Here is a 20,752-nt window from a genome sequence, read left to right as displayed (position 1 = left end):
CGAGTACATGCCTACAGCCCGGCCTCTCAGCCACTCACAGTGGTGCCCTCTGAGCAGACTCAGAGTAAGAAAGGACAGGATACTGGCCCTAGATAGCCAGGGGATTGCCAAAGGAATGAATTCAATGACCCAAATGTTTGCTTCCCACCATACATAGAAAACCACTAAATACTTGAACTTGAGATATCTGGTTTTCTTTAGATAACAAGCAATATTTTATTGTTCCAATTACCTGATCTTTGTTGTAAAGATTCTATTTATCCTAGCTCCTCCCCTACCTCTTGGGAGCAGTCCCTCAGAGTGATCTGAGAGGCTGTCATCCCGGCTCGAGTCCTCCAGCCAAATAAACCAAATCCCTTAACATTTAGGCTGAACGTTTATTTCAATGAAGTCCCAGAATAGACACAACTCATCAATTCTGTAATGGAACACACTGAATCAGGAACCAAAAGCGTGTTTTAGTCCAGAAAATCTCCAGGTTCCTATTTCTTCCTGTCATTATACAATCCCTCCAGAACTCATTACTTTGCTGTCTGCTCCTCTGGCAACCAAACTCAGAGAAGAGTCAACTCAGCAGAGCACCATGCTGGGGAGAACCCCCCGCAGAAGCACTGCAGGCTGCCTTCCCTCCCGCACGCTCTGCTGACCCTTGGTGTCCTCCGTGGAGACCAGGCCAACACAGCTCTTCCCAACAGCTGCAAAGTCGCTCACGTTAAATAAATCATTTTATTTTATATGATATTTTACGTATATACCCATCTCTGAAAACAGCTTTGCCAGAAGCCCAAATCTTCAACATTAATCTGCAAAGGCAAATCAGGTCCCAAGGGAAAACAAGTCTTAAGACGACGCTAAGGCCTCCAAAGTCCTCTCCACGACCATGAACCAAACTGCATGCAGGTCTGCAGCTGCAGGAGGCTACATGTCTGCTTTTAAAGCAACCCCTTTCTGCCCTCGGGTGCTACAATGCCCTTTTATGCCCTCCCATCACAGGGCAAGAGCAGCCGCTGCAGAACCTTGCAGGGCAGCACTGACAGGACTGGACAAAGGGGATCAGAGCTAAACAAAGCATTCTGATGACACGAGCTTGTCACTGTGTCTCTTTACAGATGTAGATATATATAGAGAGAAGTGGGGTGATATTGCTCAAAGTCACACAGCTAATAAGTGGCAAAGTATATAACTCTGCTCCTCCCTCCTGTGTGACGCCCAACTGGGACAACCACAGGGTTCTCTCGTGGCTGCCTGAACAGTCTTTTCCTATCACTCATGACACACAATAGTGTCTGAACTTAGCCTGCATTTGCAGCATCTTTTCCCTCCAGTTTCTCAGGAACAAGGCTGTTCGGGCCTGTATGAATTCCGGCTTCCTGAAATCTCCGTGCTCAGGCTGGTCTTGCCTGTGCATCCGGCCCGCTGCTCAGAGGCTCTTCCTCCCCTGCAGGAGGACGTTTCTAATCTTCACAGGGACACAACCTCAGGGGAGCTCTCCTCTCGCCCTCAGCATGGCAGGTGTCCCAGGCCTCATCCCGAGCAGCCCCGTTAGGACGGTGTCTGCCCAGCTCTGCTAGTCAGATCAGCAGCCTCACTGCCAGGGATTATACCCAGGTCACACTGCAAACCTACTGCCCGCCTCACAGCCCCCAGCCAGCAGGTCACCTGGAAGTCACAGCAAGTGCCCCACCCAATCCAGCAGTCTCTTCTTTTGCCAGCACAACTGATGAATGGTTTCCAACCTTCGGTCAGTTTCGCACAAAACAGCACCTTCAACTGTGAAACGGGCGGTTTTTCTTCTGCACCTCATCCTTACTGGAAACGTAAAGGGAAACCAAAAGGCCTTTTCTCAACACTTTTCTGATGAAACCCTCCCACCCACAATACTCATATGCTCAAGAGCTTTGGATCCACATGATTTTCTTTCTCTTAGGCTAAGTGGCTCAAAAAACTAAGGGATTCTTTCTCCTTTGAGGGTATTAGCACTCAGTTTCTCGGCTTTAATCTGTTTTTGTCTCTCTCTTCAGTGACCCTAGCAGTTGCCACCTCTTACTCCCTTCAGCAGCCTCCCTCCCAACATCTAGTCTAGGAAATCAGCTGTGATGAGGGGCACGGGGGCAGTCACAGAAGATGCAACTAAGGCACAGAGAGGCTACATAATTTGCCCAAGAAATCACCTTGAACCACCAACAGAGTGTGTCACGTCCCTCTGTTTAACTCTAATGCTAAGCAAGTTAACTTTTTGTAGATTATGTTTATAAACAGATGAGGTATGAAAATACATACAAGGACACACATCAACTCTAAGATATTCATTAACTCCACTATTTTGTTTCTATTTATTTTATTTCTATTAAAAAATTAAGAACCCCTGCAGTCAATATAGCAAAATGTTACTGGGTTTTAAATCCAGAATATACAGGGGTTGTGTTATTACTCATTCTTGTATGTATGTTCAGAAGACAAAATGATTTGAAAGTCTCTCTCCCCGCCCCCTACTCACTACTGGCTCTCACCAGAGCTCCCAGACCACACATCTAACAGCCTTTCACTTTACCCACAGCTGAACTCATCAGTTTTCCCCCAGAACTCCCTCTGCTGCTTTCCCTCCTCAGAACACAGCAGGACCATTATTTAACTCATTAATCCACCCAGAAACCTGGGCCTTACTCCATCCTACCTTCACAGACAGCATTGATCCTTTCCTCTTTACCATCTAAACATGCCTTCAATCTGTTCGCTTTTACCCACTGACCGTCCCACCGCTCAAGTGGAAGCCAACAACACTGCCCACCTGGACTCATGAGTCTCCCAAGTGGCCCCACAGCCACTCTCCCCTACTTGAGACAAATGTGATTGTGTCTCTCCCACGCTTTTGGACTCATTTCAGACCCACTGTTCTTAGAAGAAACTTCAATTTCTTCACCTGGTGAAGGTCTTTGCCATGAAACTGTCAGCTCAGGTAGGGCAGGACACACCCTCGTCCCTCGGCTCCACCATCTGGCAGAGCATCAGCTTGGGAGGATTGAGTTCTTAGCAAACTACTTCACTTATCCATACAAATCCATGGTAGATTAGAAAGATTTTAGATGTTGAGCTTGACTATTAATTTGGGGATTTTGCACTGGCAACCTGCAAGTATATATTCTAATTATTGTGTCTTCTTAAAACCATACCCAGATTAAAGGAGTATTTGTGGAATGTCTTTGGAGTAAAAGGGACTGTACTTTTACAGATTTTATGTTTTAAAATATGAACAACCCGGACAGGGTCAAAAATAGTACCGCCTCACAAGTGACAGAAGACAGGTGAGACGCATATAGCAACAGGTCACAAAGATGGTAAGAGCAAAGTTGTTTCTCCAACCCCCGAAAAAATTCCTCCAAGAACTGAAAACTCAGAAATTTGAAAGTAAAATACTATCATATAAAGAAAGAAAATAAATAATCCTCTTCATCAGGGTTTCTAGATCTGACTGCAGAGTTATTAGCAGGCCATACTGAATCCTAGCACAGAAAAATCAGATGGACTAGTGGTGAGTAAGTTCCAGGAAAACGGCAGTAACTCCTCCACTTGAAAGAGGACACACACTCACTTGTTCAAGGTGATTGTAAACCACATTCTGCAGAAATTCAGAAGATTCAGGCACCGCTTCTAGATGGTGATGACACGGAAGGACGGCTTGGATGCATGCTTCTAACTGAGTCACCGGCATTCTTACACTGCAGGGGGAAATGGAGGCCCTCAGCCAAGAGCACAGTTGTTCCTGTCATGTATCCCAGGCCGTGCCTCGGGGACTCAGTGTACTGTAGCAGTCCGGCCCCAGGTGAGGACCCGCAGCGTGGCCCAAGCAAGCAGGAGGGGCACTGTGCTTGAGAAATCCCATCCCCCATGGGGGCAAGAGGGGCTGGAGGGGTTGTGTGAACCTATAAATGCTCATAGAAATACACCTGCATACATTGAAGTGATAAAATTAAAACTAGCAGGCTATTTAACAAAATTTCAATTGTCAGTGTTAATTTTACCATTCCATTCCGCTTGTCCCCTGCACTCTGAGACAGGCTTAGGCTCTCTCACACATGCAGCTCTGATGCAATAGTTGTGAAGTTATTTTACTTTGCTGCAAGTGTCTTCGCTCCCAGTGTCACTGTGACTGTCGTCTCTTAACACAGTCAGATATCTTCCTGCATCTCTCCCTGAGTTCCTTGCTCCTGCTTCTCAGATCCTGAGATAAAGAACAGGTGAAGGCTCATGACTGGAAAAGTCAATGTGGACTTGACCAAAGTCCTCAGTGACCCCCTAGGTGAGTGCTGCCCACCCCTTACCTTCGATTCTCAAGGTTCTGCCCAGGGTGACATCCAGCCAGGAGAGAGTCCTGGGCCCTATTAAAAGCTGTGTGGCTTGGGTGCAGGGAAAGCTGCAGGAGCTGGTTCCGTAGCCGGTCCCATCCACACCTCTGCTCCTCTCTCTCCCGAGGCAGCGCTGCCAAGCCCCCAGGCTCCCTGAGCTTCTGTCTTTCTCTTCTACTCTACTTCAAGCCCTTTTCCTCTTCCTTTATTCCCTGATTATCCCTAGCTGGAGTGATTTTTCTATCATAGAATCTGAAAAAATTTCCTGCAGCTGAAAAAGAGGTGCCAGAGGTCAACGCGCATATGGTGGTTCCTGAATAGAGCCCCTGGTTAGGGGGACCCTCACCAACACTCATGGGGCATCAGGCATGTTGCAGGGTCGACCACCAACAACAAGAGTTTGCTGTGACACCAAGGCACGCACAGCATCCCTGCTCACTAAATTGTAGTTGTAGTCCTTTATTAAGAAGCAAAAATAAAAAAATTGCTCATGTTTCTTACTAAAATTATTTATGAGGGAGAAAAAGAAATTGTAATAGAAAGAACAAATTTCACTCCATGTTAGATGTGTTCATTTGGCTTTAATCCTGTACCTTGTTTTCTAGGCTCAGACTTGCTATCTCTGCACCTTTTGTAAAAGAAAGTTGCCTTTAGCCTGAAATATCCAGGAGGGTCTATTCTCCGGGCTCTGATCTTTAAGGATATTTGCTCTTCTACACTTATGTATAGATGGCAAGTTGTAAAATAGTGAATAACCTTTCTTTATTTTGGAGGTTTTACAGGGGCACCATAATTTGACCCACATGGACAGCTGCAGGAACAAAGGATTTCAAGGACAAACAATTCATACAGCAAGAAGTTTGCAACAACCAGCCACATCCCCGCCACTTTTTAGTATAAAAGGAGACTGAATTCTGCCCTGGGGAAGAGAGTTCTACTGGATAACAATATGCCATTTTCTGGGTCTGCCAGCTTTACAAATAAAGTCTCTTTTCCTTACTCCAACATCTCATCTCCCGATTAATTGGCCTGTCATGCAGCAAGCAGAACGAGTTTGGACTTGGTAACAAATTGACTGCCTTAGAGGTAGTATGTCTCCACTGTTTCCTCATTTCCAGTATTTCACAACCTATCAATTTTATATGCTTTTTAACAACATGAACAAAAAACCTATTACAAGGAATTGATTCCACAGAAATAAAATTATTTCTACTCCTTCAAAACTTTTTTATTTTCTATTTTATTTTGTTTTGCTTATTGAAAAGAAAATAAATTCAAATCTTTTTATTTCACGTATTTTTATAACTAGATATTGTAAATAGTACAAAGATATTTAAATTGCAATAAAAATTGTTCATATATTAGAATAAAGATATATACACAATCAATGCAGATTAGGAAAGGAGTAGATATTTACTAAAAATCCACTGCACATCCAGTCTTTTACAAGCATATCCTGGAATATAAGCTCTATTATCCAGGGTCCCTCACCCCCAATCTCACTGCGGAGTCCCTTAGTAATCAACTACCAAGGCACCAGCATAGAACCATGAGATCACTATTTTAGGTATAAATGAGAGTATTAGCTCATTCAATTCTAAAACAGAAACCTTAAAATAAATACTGAACTTACTTACAGATAAACAAATTTGGACACAAAAAAGTACAGTTTCTCCCCCAAATTCACAAAGATAATAACTGGTAAAGGCAATATTTGAACTCATGTGCCTTGAATATAAAGCTAAGTTGGAAATCCCCTTCAACTGTGGAGGACCAGCAGCACAGCCTGTCACCCTATCTTTGTTCAGATCTGGCTTTAGACAGCCTGAGACAGCACCCCTTCCTATGGAACTCGAGGGCAAACAATAACAATAAGAATTTTATATTCAGTAGTTTCTTAGGTCTCAATTATATAAAGTGTCAGCAGGTCAGCAGAAAACTCTGGGAAATATGAGTGGGTCCAGAGCTTTTTGCTGCTAAGAAACTCAATCTATCAGGACAGAGTGACCTTCCCATGAGAGGCCTCATGGACATAAACTAAAGGCAACTGAGCAATGAAAACTAGCAAGAACATGGAACTCAAGCAAGAAGGATCCCTACCATCCCCTGCACAGTTGCCTCTTCACCTTTGTGGACAAGACGGCAGAAGGTCCATGTTCTTGTCCAAGTTACAACATCATGGATTCTCACCCATATAATATTACGACTCTATGCTGTCTTAAGTCCTTTCCAACTAAAATATGATGACACCAATATCTCAGCGGAATGTCTATGTCTCCACTTTCTCTCTTCTATTAGGAGACTATATCTATGGCCACAAAGCCGAAATTCAATTAAAAACACCATGCACGAAGCCTGGTGAAAGTCTGTGTAAGAGACATTGTTCTCAAGCTCAGTGAGTGAAAACTCAGAAAAAGTGGTCCTTATCCCTCTGCAAGTGGAAGGTAGCCTGATTGTGTGTGTGTATGTGTGCACACGTGTGTGTGTAAATCAAATACAATGTATTCTGGGATGTGCACAGATTTTTTTTATGTTACTATCATTTCATGAGGATGAGCCAACCTTTAAAGTAATTTGAATCTACTATTCTGAGAGAGTCTCAGGATCTTTTGGTGGAGGATGGGAAAGGGGAAAGGAAAGGAGGAAAGAAGTAAATGAAGCAAAGCTGTAAGTATACTGCTAGGGAAAGCAAGACATTAATTTTGTTCCTACTTGCATCACACACAAATTAGGGACTGGCTTTCCCACATGTCTTGTCAAGCACTGAGTTGCAGAAGAACAGGTGACAGCCCATTTCTCACTGAGCTTTTGACTGTACGTGGCATCTTATAGACACTAATTATTTAACCTGATCAAACAATCTAGCAGCAGGCTGTAATTCTCCTATTTTGAGAGATAAGAAAACAGGAAGTGAAAGAGGGTATATAGCTTGACAAAAGTCAGAGGACAAGTAAACTAAAGAGGATGAATTCAAACTCAGATCTGAATGCAGAGTCTGATCTTCCCACTCCGAGGGCTGGAAATTCCTTAACACACAGGGTCCCCAGCTCCTCTGCTTTGTTCCTGGCACCAAGCATTTCCCATGGCGATATTCTCCAGTTCTCAGACACAGCGCTCTGTGCAGCCAATAACCTCCATTCGACCTTGATCATCTACCTGTCACGCCCACCAGGCTTCACCAGGCAAGAAAGCTGGCTTTCAACTGCATACAAAGCCACCCCTGTTTTATCCTGGACTCTTCAGTGGCTTTTCCAGCATAAACACAGCTATGAAAGTGCTCACAGTTTGTACATGAGCCACACTACCTCTCTCCATCTGTCTCCCCACCTATACTACTTTGCTATGACCATTTTGAGAATCTTGGAAACAAATTTTTAAAAACAGAAAAGAAAGGATTCTGTAACAAGTACTTAATACTTACAATTTAAATGAGAAGTTACAAAGTGAGTATTTACAAACCGAATCTGCCTTCCTAGGTGTCAGTTTTAACAGTTAAAATATACAATAGCAAAAAATTCTGACTTAAAAAATTAACAAAAACATCAACAATAATCTGGAATAAACTCAAAAACAATGCCCATGTTGTACATGGAGGAAGTACACGACTGTACTGTGGGGTAAAGTAAGAGGTGTGAAAGTAGAGACATCAACATTTTGTATGGAGGAAAGCAGTTTTGTAAAAATGTACATTCTCCTAAAGATAATTCAAAAGTACTAAAAAATCCCACGACAGCACTTCTTTTTTTTTTTTAACTTGAAAAATTATATTAGAATTCTTCAGGAATAATAAAGTCATAATACTAACCAAGAAAATTTGGGATCGAAAAGAGAATCAAAAAATCGCACTGTCAGATATTAAATAAATGTTTACAATATGTAAGATATAGTGCTAGTGTAAGAAAGTAAGATTGATAAAAATAAACCATGAGCTCAAAAAGAGACTCTAGTGTACATAAGTATTCTTTACAGGTGGGATTTCAAGTTAAAAAGCAAAGTAGGAATTCAATAATTGTCTTGGGACAATCAGAGAATCCCCTGGAAAAAACAAATTCTATTCCAGTCATAATGACCGCAAGAAAAATTACAGAATGTGATGTGAATATTAGAAAGTACTAATAACAACGAATATAATTCTTTGCTCATATTAATTCAACTTCTCTTCACTATAAAAAGTACCATCATCATCTCCATCTTAGAGATTAAAAAAACCTACAGAAGAAATTTATACCATTATAAGAAAGTATTTCTAAGAATAATATCAGGAATAAAACCCCAAAAGAAGACATTTACAATCTTAAGATTATTTTGGGCCACAACAAAAATGAACCTACTGAACAAAATGAAAGGCAAAAAATGACAAGGAAAAGCTCTCTGATACATGTTGATGAAGACAAGGGGTTAATGTTCATAATATACATAGAGCTGTCACAAAGCAACAAGAAGCTGCCTCACTTAAATGTGTGCAAAGGACAAAAGAGATCATTCACTTTTTAAAAGTCAGATGGCTAATGAGTGAAAAATGCTCAATACCTCACTGGTCATCAAGTGCAAATTAAAACAATGAAAAAGTACTTTTGCTCATCATATTGGCACATATTTTTAAAAGATATTCTAGCTAGTGTCCATCTTTGAGAGAACAAACTGTGAGCGATCTTTTGGAGGATGACATGTCAATGGATATGTAAACTCTGAAAAACGTGTGTACACACAGGCTGAACTCCACATTTTGGAATCGTTTCATTTAGAAAAATTCAGTTCAAAAAGATGTACTTATCAGAGCATTTACACAGCACTGTTTACAATGGTGAGAAGAAAAGCTGAAGTGAAATCATATCCAGCGATAGAGAATTGGTTACATAAGTTATTCTACATCTTTTCATGCCCCACAGGAGAAGGAATTTCTTGATTCACTTGAAAGGAGCCTGTGATTTATGTAGTTGTCACATCCAAGGACTAAATTTCCAGAAAACTTAACGAAAATAATACTCATACAAGATCACAGGAATGTTTGTATAAGAAGTATGCCAGTCAAACACCCTTTCTGACAGTGGAAAATGGAGAAAACTTAAGTGTCCACCATCAAGACAATGATGCGGTAAATCACGGTGAGCTGTGGGCACTAAAGTTCCGGTGTTTCGGCGTGGTCCAAGGCCTTGTCCACAGTACGCTCCTACGAAAGGTGTCCTTACACAAGAGACCAAACCTGCATATCAGGAAAACCCTCTACTCTATCTGAAAGGACCGGGTGAGTCTGGAGGGAGAGGACGTCTGTGATATATACCTGAGTGAATAAACCGAGCTGCAGAAAACATATAGTATGGCCTTATTTTTCAATAAAGCATATATACACACACATAGACATAGATTTCTCATATATGTGTATGTATGTGTTTATTTATATGACATAGGCATAAAGGTCATGAAATATATACTCCACATTGTCAGCAGTTTTTACTCTCAGGAAAAAAGGGGAAGGGATGTAGGGGACTTTCGGTACCACAACAGATCTCTTTTCAGAATTTCAGTTAAGTATACTTGGAATTTAAAAGTTTATTTAAGTCCAAAGTAAAATGGACGAGGACTCCACAAGACAGAATGCTATACTAGTCATTAAAAATCATGCCAGGGGAGATAGAATATTGTAGAAAAATGTGTAATAAGCCGAATGGAAAATGGAGGTCTCCACACAGTATACAGGCACACATTGCTCGCTGGTTTTTATGACAGAGGTAATACACACTGATGAAAAGAACAGAAAATAGATGTTAATGTGTTAATTAATATCTCTAAGTACTGGCACCAGGATAGATCCTTTTGACCCTTTTTTCAGTCATTTATATTAAATACACACTATTTTTCATCTGAAAAATGCATTTTTAGATGTCTAGTACCACACATTGGAAAATTACACGAGTACTTACAGAAACAAATAACTAGGAGACACCGCAGCAGCGTCACAAAGTGTAGAAAGGGCGATCCTGAATAACACCGCGCAGTTACATAAGGACCCACAAAGTGAGAGCACCTGCTGTAACAGGGCGCGGCCCCCTTCCATTTGTCAGATGTGTCTTCAGGGCTGAGGCAGTTCTGAACACGGCCAGTGTCAGTGCTGGTGTCTGGATGGATGCCACTGGAGGTGAGGGTGCCTGCAAGCCGAGAGGAAGAACAGAAATCATCCTCTGCTTTTTCTGTCTTGTTTTTTTGTTACTTTTATAGAGAGGCAGAAATAAGATAAACTGGACCTTTCCTACTGAAATTTCAGTAATGAAACCATTTTTAAAGTGATCACAACTTATATTCTGCCTATGACTGTCTTTTCAACAAAGCATCATATTTATAAAATGTTAATTAACTCAGTTAATTAACTCCCTGTTGAAACATTCTAGTAAAGAGCATGAACTGCAGTATGTAAAAGAACCACACCTGCAGTGACTAGCTCAGCTGTCTTGACGGCAGTGCAGTCAGCCCCCACCATCCCGTGGCCCTGAGCTCCTGATGCTGGTAAGAGAGCGCGCTGCTGCCTCAGATGGAAAGAAAAGATGAAAGCATTTTCTGAAATCTACAGCACTGACAAAACATAACTGATAAATCCCAGGCTCCTTTGAGGATGTCATTTTCCGTTTCTGGCCAACACCCGTCAATGAGCAGAACCACCCCATTCCCGAGTCATGGGACTCACGTGGGCAGAAGTTTTGGAGAAATTTCCAGGTATAGAATGTAAACCAACTATACATAAAACTCTGAAAAAGAAAAGATGCAATAATCTGATTTTGGAAGACACTAAAATATTCTCCTAAGCCTTAGTACTTGGAAAGGCTGGGCTTCTACTAAGCCACTTATTTATTTCACAGCCAATGAGCATCTCCCACAAACCCTGTTTCCCTGTGTCTGCTGGGAGCTTCAGGCACATTGATGTTGTCTATCTTATAAGTCACAAGGCAGAGGCGTGTGTCTCACGCTGGCAACTCTCACACAGGCTCAACTCCTAGCCTCACTGTATGAACTTGGCCCCATTTTCTCACCTGTTTATTTGGTATCTGTTCTTCTGTAAGCTGCCTGAAATGCTTATTGAAACAAGTCAGAAGAATGAGTGGGTAGAGAAATGGACAGATGGACAGGTGAGAGATGGGCAGAAAAACAGAGAGTCTCCAAGAGAAGGGGAGCAATCAAAATTACCTATGCAAAACCCTCTTCTAGTCAGGGAAGGAAACCACCACAAAGAAGTGTGAAGAGGCAGGTTGCTTAGGACTGTTTCCTGGATTCCATGAAAAGTCACACCAAGAGATGAGAGGGTAGAACTATAAATAATAAAAGAAAAAATTCATGCATGTTTGAAAAATATATCTACATTATGTACTTTCTAAAGAATAGAGTCAAATCAGCAAGGCCCAATAACACAATCCTTGGGTATTTACAGAAGTGAGAATCCCATCTCCAATCTACAAGTCATCCCTTTGGAGCACTGAGAGTCTACACGGTGCTGTCATAAAGCCATCACCGCAAAAGCGATGCTATCCTGCACTTACGAGGAAAGAGCAGCTGTGCTCGGTCTGCCTACACATGTCTTTTACACCCCTCAGCACCTCTACGGGGGAGGGATGCCTAGCGAGCCCCATCTCTGCAGGACAGAAAACAAGTCCAAGAGAGGCTAAGCCGACCTATCAATTCTCCATCTCACAGGACTTGTCACTCCAGACCAGGACTCGAACTCGGACCCTCGTTTGTAACCACAGTACTACCGTAATTTATGTGCTTTTTGTGTGTATAATACATTTGTTTCTGGCATGAAAGGATATTTAATAAATGATCGGTTGTCTTGTCTATCTCATTAGCTCACAATCTTTATATTTTTGAATTGTACTCTTCCCATGGAGAAAGGAATGGAAAGAGCGGGGATCAGAATGAGGTGGGGCTCCATTCTTTATCTGTTGCCTCATCTCATCGAAGTCCCCAAACAAGGAGATAGAGCAAATGTTCTCCTCATCATTTAAAGAGAGGGCTCCAGTGATGGTGACTTACTCAACTCCAAAACCAAGTCTGGGGGAAGGGCACATGCAGCAACGAGAGCAGTATCACCTGTAGGAAGGCAAAAAGAGCTCAGGGGATGGCTCAATGGGTCAGCCTGATTTAATTTCAATCGATAATACAATAACACACTCTAAAAAATCTAGCATGCAATGGATTTGCTCTTTCTTGACATCTAGCAAGTTTCCACATCTCACATGTAACATTATCACGAACTAGTGAAAGGAAGAGTCCACAGACAAGGAAAATCAATGCCACAGGCAGGCTGAAACACAGGCTGGAGGAAAGGAAGGGAAAGGGCATAGTTAAGAAGAGGCGAAATTCTGGGAAAAAGACATCATCACAAGGAATCTCAAGCATCATCCAGCAATCATATAATCATTCTTTCAAGGGAGAGTTACTTAGGTCCTATTTTGTGCAACATTGTACAGTGGGCGAAGCAAGAGCACAGCGTCCATGGTGGCAGCAAGCTGCGGAGCTCCAATACACTTCTGATCCCGGTACCTTGCACACTTGTCCTCAGTATAAAGGCAAAATATATAGTAAAATAATCCAATGTAAACTCTATGCAATGCTGAAAAAAGTTAAAGAATACCTAAATACCTGGACAGACACACCACGCACATTCCTGAATCAAATGACAGCATTCTTGGGATGGCAGTGCTCCCCAGAGCGATCCATATATTCAACGTGGACTCGATCACAATCCCAGTGGGTTCCTCTGCAGAAACTGACTATCTGCTGCTACAATTCATATGAGAATTCGAGGATCTCAGTAACCAAACCGTACTTGAAATAGAAGAAGAGTTTGAGAGGACTTGTAATTCTCAATTTCAAACCTTACAACTGTATCTCCAGGTGAGATTAGAGGCCATTTTTAATTTATAATTGTGTTTATCCTTATTTTCTAAATTCTGTACAACGAATATACCTGTTAGAATAAGAAATTTAAAAAGTAAAGTATCTTTTAAAACATGCAAACCGATTCATTCATTGGGAAGAAAATATTTTGACTATAAAGAAGTAAACAAATATCTAGTGAAAAAGGACTATTTAAAAACAGGAGTGAATTTACATTTTTTGTAAATTGGAAACTGAAAAGCACAAACACATCAAGTTTCTAGGGAGAGTGTTGCAACATATTAATTGTTATTTCCAAAATTCTAATTGAACAATGAAAACTCAAGAAAGAGAAAATCTTGATTGACAGCCAACTGCAAACACATGGAGAGCAAAGGCCTAGAAATCACAGTTCCTTTAACTCTGCTACTAACTCAATAGGAGAGGAAATTCCTCACAGAGGGGACAGTGGAATCCCATGCATAAGACAGGATACACAGTACAAACTGCACTAGAATTGGGGGTGATTTCCATGGAAGAATTCTAAAGTTACAACATTGCTGAAAAACTATAAAAACACTGACAGACAGATTAAAACACACAGTCATATATATTATATAGAAACATATGAAGTCTGCTCCCATGTTGCATAGAAATACAAACATATTTGTTCATTTATGGGCACTGATTACTTTATCCCAGGTAGAATATTTCAACTAAAATAGATAATCAATAATACACTCCTCTTGTCAAAACTAGTTGATAAGTTACTCTGCTATGTATGCATAATGTGTCTAAGATAGATTTAAAATTAGTGAAAAAGATTTTTGTATGGTTTCTTGAACCCTTCTCAAAACACCAAGCTTAATTTTAAAATAAATCTGAGCAGTATTTCTATATGATCTTTTCCCTTGTGAAATGAACAACACAGTCTGTTGTCAAAATTCTTTCCTTACAATGATTCACGAGCACCGTATACTCACAAAACTGCTGGACAGCAAGGCACTATCCAGACACTGTGACAAATCAAATGAAACACAAGGAAGACAGTGACCCTATTCTGCAGGGCTTATAATCTGTTCCAACACCGGGTTTTTATTTGATTTGTTTGATTGGTTAGAAAAATAAAATCACTCAAGTACATTCTTCTTTGAGCATTATGTAAATCATGACTCTCTTTTTAGTGTCATGAGCAGGAAAGACTTGAGTATGAATTGATTAGATCAACTAGGCACAATCATCGCTGGAGCCTGTGTAATAAATAAGTACATGAGATCTAAAATAAACCTACACAGATCTCTGCAAGGAAAATGAAGAGGTGAGTTCCCCAATGAGAAAACAAACAATCAAGAAATCAAAAAAGGAAAACTTTTTCATTAATGATTCCAGGCAGTAGTGGAGCATGGTGGTGAAGATCACAAATGCTGGGGACAAACATGAGGGTCTGAAATCCCACAGCACTGGGTAGCTGTGACACTGATATTTCAGTGAAATTTTCTGCACCTCAGTCTCCTATCCATAGACTGGGGACAACCACAGCACCCATCTCCTAGAACGGTCTTAAGAATTAAGTTATTTTTTATATAAAAGTTTAAATAAAATACCTCAGATTTTAAATATTACCCCAAAAGCTCAAGGAACAAAGAAAACAGTGATAAATTGGAGTTCATCAAATGTTAAAAATTTGCTTCAAAGGACACCATCCAGAAGGTGAAAAAACAACAAAGAGGAGAAAATTTTTTCAAATTATTTATCTGATTAAGTATTTGTATCTTCAAATAAAAGAAAAAACTCCTACAACTCAACAAGAAAAAGAGAACTCAATTAAAATGTGTATAAAGTATCTGAAAATGTATTTTTCAAAGAAAATATACAAATGGCCAATAAGCACAATCAAACGATGTTCAATATCATTAGCTGTAAAAGAAATCAAGTCAAAACCACTAGGAGAAACCGCTTCACAATTACTACAATAGGTTATAATAAAAAAAAGTTGTAACAAGCACTAATGAAGACACAGAGGAAGCGGAGCGCGCAGCCCTTGCTGGTGAGGATGTAACACAGCGTGGCCACTTTAGAAAACAGCCTGGCAGGTCCTCAGAGAGTTGAACATTTGGTTTATGAATGACCCAGCATTTCTGCTCTCTGGTCACACAAGTAAGAGAACTGAAAACAAATGTCCACATAAAAATTCGAACAGGAGTATTCACGGCGCCATTACTCTTTACAAACAAAAAGCAGAAACAACACAAACGACTATCACCTGATGAATGGGTAAACAGTAGGGCCCAGATATACAGTAGAATATAATTCAGCAATAGCAAAGCATAGAGTACTGACCCAGGCCACAACCTGGAAATACATTGAAAAAGTTACTCAGTGTGAAAGAAGTCAGTCACAATAGACAGTTCCATTTACATGAAATAACTTGTTTTACATGAAATGTCCAGCACAGGCAAATCCATAGAGAGAGAACAGTGGCTGCCTGGGGCTGGGGGAGGATGAGGAAGATGGGAATGACTGCTTGTGCATACAGGGCTTCCTGTTGGGGGATGAAAATATTCTAAGATTGACTGCGATGCACATTTCTGGGCTTTGAGTAAAAACCGCTGCACATTTTAATGGGTGAATTGTATTAAAACTGTTAAGGACAAAAGCACCTAGGGCCAGAACCTTCAAATAGTAAATGCAAATTGCTAACTTTTATTACAGGAAGAAGAAACTGCCCTCAGCATGAAAGCAGGAGATCGGCAAATATGGGTTAACAGAATTGGACAAGAGCATTTCACTTGAAAGAGTTGCTGAGTGTACACGAAATATTCAGAAATAGGAAAATCAGCTTGACATCACGAAGAAGCATTCTGCTTCAAATGCAGATCAAGGATTCGGCAAGCCCAGCTGCTAGAAATAACCAGAGAAGAAACCTGGTTCTTACAACAAGCACCAGAGCCAACAAGGAAATGGTGGTGAGGAAAGCAGGCAGCCAAAAATCTGGAACAGTTTGCTACAAATAATTTCTCCACTGAAAATTCAAAAATAAAATGAAAGTGATGCAATGCTGAGCTGGCCTCACGTTAAAGGGCTTCCTCTGCTGCTCGACAGTTCTGTAACCCCGAATGAGAGACTCAGGAGAATCAGCATGGCTCCTGGCAGTCCCCAAGTGACTGCCCTCCAGCACGTTTACCACCATCACATCTGCCAGGGTTGTATTGCAGAGAAGAGACCAACTTCTAAAAGGCACAGGAAATGTTTACCAGGGAAGAAAAGGCTGCTGTCAGTCCTGGGACAGAGGCAGTGTGAGCAGAGGCCAGAAGGCTGCAGGTGAACTGGAGCAGACCTGGGGCAGGAAGGGACCACGGAAGAGCAGATCTCAATTTTCTACTCTCTCTCCCTCGGGTAGGAGAGATAAAGCCTGCATCCTTCTCACCTGGAACTGTGGGTTCTGGCTGGCAGAAGTCTTACGTACAGGGAATGAATACTCAAGACTCTGTGGAAAAAGTCACGAAAGAGAGAGGGCGTAGGGACCCAACTCCACGAGCCTCTCAAATGATCCCATATTTATTGTGTATAATCAAAGGAAAACGTCATTAAAAGTTGTGTGATAGTAAGCAGGAACTTGGGGAAAGAAGGATGAGACAGAGATTGTAGAATCCACCATGAGTACAAAGGCTTAGTGTATCTTTAGGTAAGTCATGGGGTGAGGGGAATAAGATACATTCTTTAGACATGTGAATTACAAAGCAGACCACCAGACCAGCTAGGTCCTTGCTTGGGGGATAATAGAGTATCTAGCTGCACACAAGCCCAGCCTTTATAGCTGTGGGCCTGGGTCATTGCTTTGCGATGAGCAGAGTGCTATCTAAAACATCATCTACGCAAGCAAAGCATTATCTCTGCTTTTTAAGGCAAGGAGACAGGAGTGAGGATGCACAGGCACTTGCTTCCAAAGCAGTTAATAAGCATATGTTTTCTTCTTAAATCTGACAGGCGGCTGGGGTCTGTTACAATTTGTTAACCCAATCATGGGCTCCCACATGGAACCATTATGGAGGACACCCTAAGGTGACAAATCCTGGCTCTAGGTCTTTTCCTGCCAGCTTCAGCCACTCTAGCAGAGTCTAGGCACATTCCTGAATAATGATCATACAGAACCACCCACACTGTTAACTCCTGGTGCTTGAAACTTAATTTTAGCTCTACACAACTTAACGTAGAAAAGTTTCAGAAATAAAAGATATTATATTTACTTTATATCTCATCATAGGACTGATTTTTCTGATTGCTCTAAGCTGCTTCTTCTTGGTAAAGCACCTAATTCTGCAGGTGAATTCAGTACTTTCTTTGGGCATAACTAGCCAGTTTGGGCTCGCTAACTTCTATTGGTCAAATACCGATACACTTAATTGATTTCATTGTTCATCAATTTCAGCTGGGAGCAGAGGGAGTGTCACTCTGTTCCTCAGCCCAACCTCAACTCTTTATCATCAGCAACTCAGGACTCCGGAAACCAAAAAAAGCTTTTGTTTCCCTTCTACAGGATACATAAGCCTGGAGAAAGAGTTCAACACAAATGTTAAAACAAAAATCAATAAACCTGAAGCAACTCCATCTCCGAATCATGATACACAATGACATGAGATTAAGTGTGTCAGGCCCAAAGCATGGGTGAGCCTGACCACCTGATTTCTATTCTTCAAAGGAAGGAAAGTTTTCCTATTTTTTACTATCACTCTGTCATTGTTTCTGATTAAGCCAAAAACTAGTGTATGAAATAATTAAGCATTGAAATAACAGATTTTTGTTGTATCAATTACAGAAGGCATTCAGAGGTGTTAGGAAAAACCACCTCTGTAAAAAATGCAAAATTTCTTCCACTGTGAAGAACACGTATACAAAATGCAACAGAGAATTCAAGCTCTTGTGGAGAGGAGCAAAAGCCACAGAATCAAAGCAAAGTCATTACTATGAGTCAACTCAAAATTCACTGGACAATCATGTTCAATGCATTCAATGAAATTTAAAGGCATACTGCAAACCATACACTTAATGATCTGCAGGCTAGAGGAAGAATTTCTCTCTTTAACAGACAAGAGTAATCAATAGGGTGCCCCACCAAACAAGGACCAAAGAACAATCAGGTTTTTAACAGTTATGATAAATCAGCATTTTCTAAAGATCAAAATCCAGAAATTTTAAACATTCATTCACACCACAATGAAACAAGCACTTAAAAAAAAAAAAGAAAAGAAGCACATAGAACATGTACATAGATCAATGAGAATTTCTTGAGACGCTGGAAGAAACAGGCTATAGTCTTTTACTTGAGAAATAAAACTACTTTTAAAGATAAATGCTAAAACACATTTCATCATTCATGTTGCCTTGAAAAATCTGAGGCACTTGTATCTGATTAGAAAAGCAATTCTGAGTAATAGTGTGTTACAATTCAGAGCCAGTTTGCTTTAGAAGAAAAGAGAAAAGAAAAGCTACTGTTTCTCATATACTGCACAAAGTGTGAAGTGTCTCCCTGCCTCTTTCTCCTCCCGTTTTCTAAGCTCATGCTTCCCAACCCTTCTGAAACAAGTATGAGAACCTCTTATTCCCGCCAATATGCCAAATGACAAAAGAAAATCAATTTATTTGTGTAAGTATATGCTTAAACCTTGAAATGGAAGAGAAAGATATCAGAAGTCTATATGGAACTTATTTCTACATTCCTGAAATCACACACACAAACGTTCACACAGACACAGACACAGACACAGACACATACCCCCTGGATTACTGGGAAATTCACAAACTTAGGATTTCCATCTTCTAGAAGATAACTTTGTAGTTAGTTTAAAATACAAAACTGTCAGCTTTGGAAAGCCTTGATCACCTGCTAAAGCATCCAAATATCAAAGAGACCCAATTAGCCTTCTCGGTAGAATGTAATTTCCCATGATGGCAAAACATACCCTAAAAAGTCCTGGATCTAAGTCTCGTGTTTATCACTAGCTATGATCGTTTTTAAGCACATTAACAGATTCAGAGACGTATGTCTCAACAGCATTTATTCTTATTGAAATAGTATACGTGTTCATTTGCCTATACAGAGACCAGGTCCCATGATGGAGTTTAAGAGCTATTTTGTGTATTGCAATATTTATTTTTAAGTGCAGAAAAGGAGGGTGGGTATTACTCAGTTGTAGAGCACCTGCATAGCATGCACAATGTCCTGGCTTCAGTCCCCAGTACCTCAAAAAAATAAATAAATAAAATAAGGGCATATTTAAAAATGAGTAAAGTTATAAAAAAAATGCAGACTAAAAACCACTGCAATCTAGGAGACACAATTACAATAAAAAAAAAACAAGAGTTTCTATCAATTATTGGCTATTTGCCAATCGCAGAGACAACCAGAAATCACACCTGATAACCATCAAGTGTGATTCTCAGCAACCCTACTAAGTAGACACGGATGGGAAACCAGGCTCTGCAGATGAGGAGACGGAGCTCAGAGGAGCCGGGGACGCTGACCGTCCTGCTTCCCGTGACACCACATCAGCCCAGGGCAAGCGCTGACGGAGCTGCAATGAGGGGACACCCAGCTGCATGGAACCTTGGGGCACTGGGGAGTCCCAGAAAACACTAAAAACTGTTCAGTGAAAAACCAGCTCAAATATAATACACTGTGCCACATTCTTTAAACAGGGAACATGAGTGAGACCTTTTTGATGCCTCCGTGTCCTTTCTGCCATCGTCAGTTACTTGCCCTCACAGCGTGACCAGTGATGAACTGGACCCCATATGAAGCGCACTCAGATGGCAGAGCATTTGAAGCTGTTTTATGAAGTTTGTAAGACTGTCTGTGCCTCACACAGGCGGTCATCCATCACTTCTCACCGGTGTGGATGTACCACCTGAAATCACTCCTTTCTGCTTTTTAAAATCCCTTCATCTACTCCAGACTTTTCAATAGCAAAGAAGCAGCTAAACCACAGACAGTGGACAGCTTTTCACCAAATTTCTTGAACAGCCCATCGGACTACCTGGAAGCCCTTTACTTTTATTAAACCCACTTCCAGGTACTTCATCATTTTCGGATTGGTGGACTTGGCCTCTGACTGAGCTACTCAGAGAGCTCCCAGCCTCACATCCGTGAGAGGACCCTGCTGTTGGGAGAAATCAGTGAGAAAGGCGTACATCCCCCAGTCATGTCTGCATGGCTAGAAGTGCCACAACGTGCTAAAAATTTATACCATCATAACCCCTGGGCTCCCATGGACTGGTTTCACATTAACCAAACTCATGAGACACTGATGCAAGAAAACCAGAAATTTAACTTATTAATGTAACAGAAGATGTGAAACTATGAACCAGACTGCAATATCAGAGTTCAACCATGAGTATATGTTCTCCTCCACGGCCCAAACACGGGCAGGCAGTCACATGGCAAGTGTGGACAGAAGCAGAGCAGGAAGGATTTCTAGATGAATTCAATGGACTAAATTTCTGTTATACCAACAGATCTGCTGCCTGGAAAACAATTAATTCTAATC

The 20,752-nt window shown here is 41.0% G+C and overlaps 1 protein-coding gene across 5 annotated transcripts in view; it reads right to left on the bottom strand.

Annotated features, from left to right (window-relative positions):
• Positions 1-12,627, bottom strand: part of LOC140694779 (trafficking protein particle complex subunit 9-like) — a 142,020-nt gene extending 129,393 nt beyond the window's left edge. The window contains exons 1-3 of one of the 5 annotated variants that reach the window (XR_012070410.1): positions 11,023-11,096; positions 10,767-10,857; positions 10,369-10,489 (exon numbers count right to left, since the gene is read on the bottom strand). The gene's annotated coding sequence lies outside the window, so the exon portion shown is untranslated. Of the gene's footprint in view, positions 1-9,717; positions 10,083-10,264; positions 10,490-10,766; positions 10,858-11,022; positions 11,097-11,519; positions 11,642-12,362 lie in introns of those variants that run through there. The other 4 variants (XR_012070400.1, XR_012070401.1, XR_012070404.1 and 1 more) reach the window with 4 other exon arrangements.
• Between the last annotated feature and the right edge of the window lie 8,125 nt (positions 12,628-20,752).

The sequence above is a fragment of the Vicugna pacos genome, unplaced genomic scaffold (genome assembly GCF_048564905.1).
Source record: "Vicugna pacos unplaced genomic scaffold, VicPac4 scaffold_104, whole genome shotgun sequence".
NCBI classification, from domain to species: domain Eukaryota; kingdom Metazoa; phylum Chordata; class Mammalia; order Artiodactyla; family Camelidae; genus Vicugna; species Vicugna pacos.
This window is presented reverse-complemented; position numbering and strand designations above follow the sequence as displayed.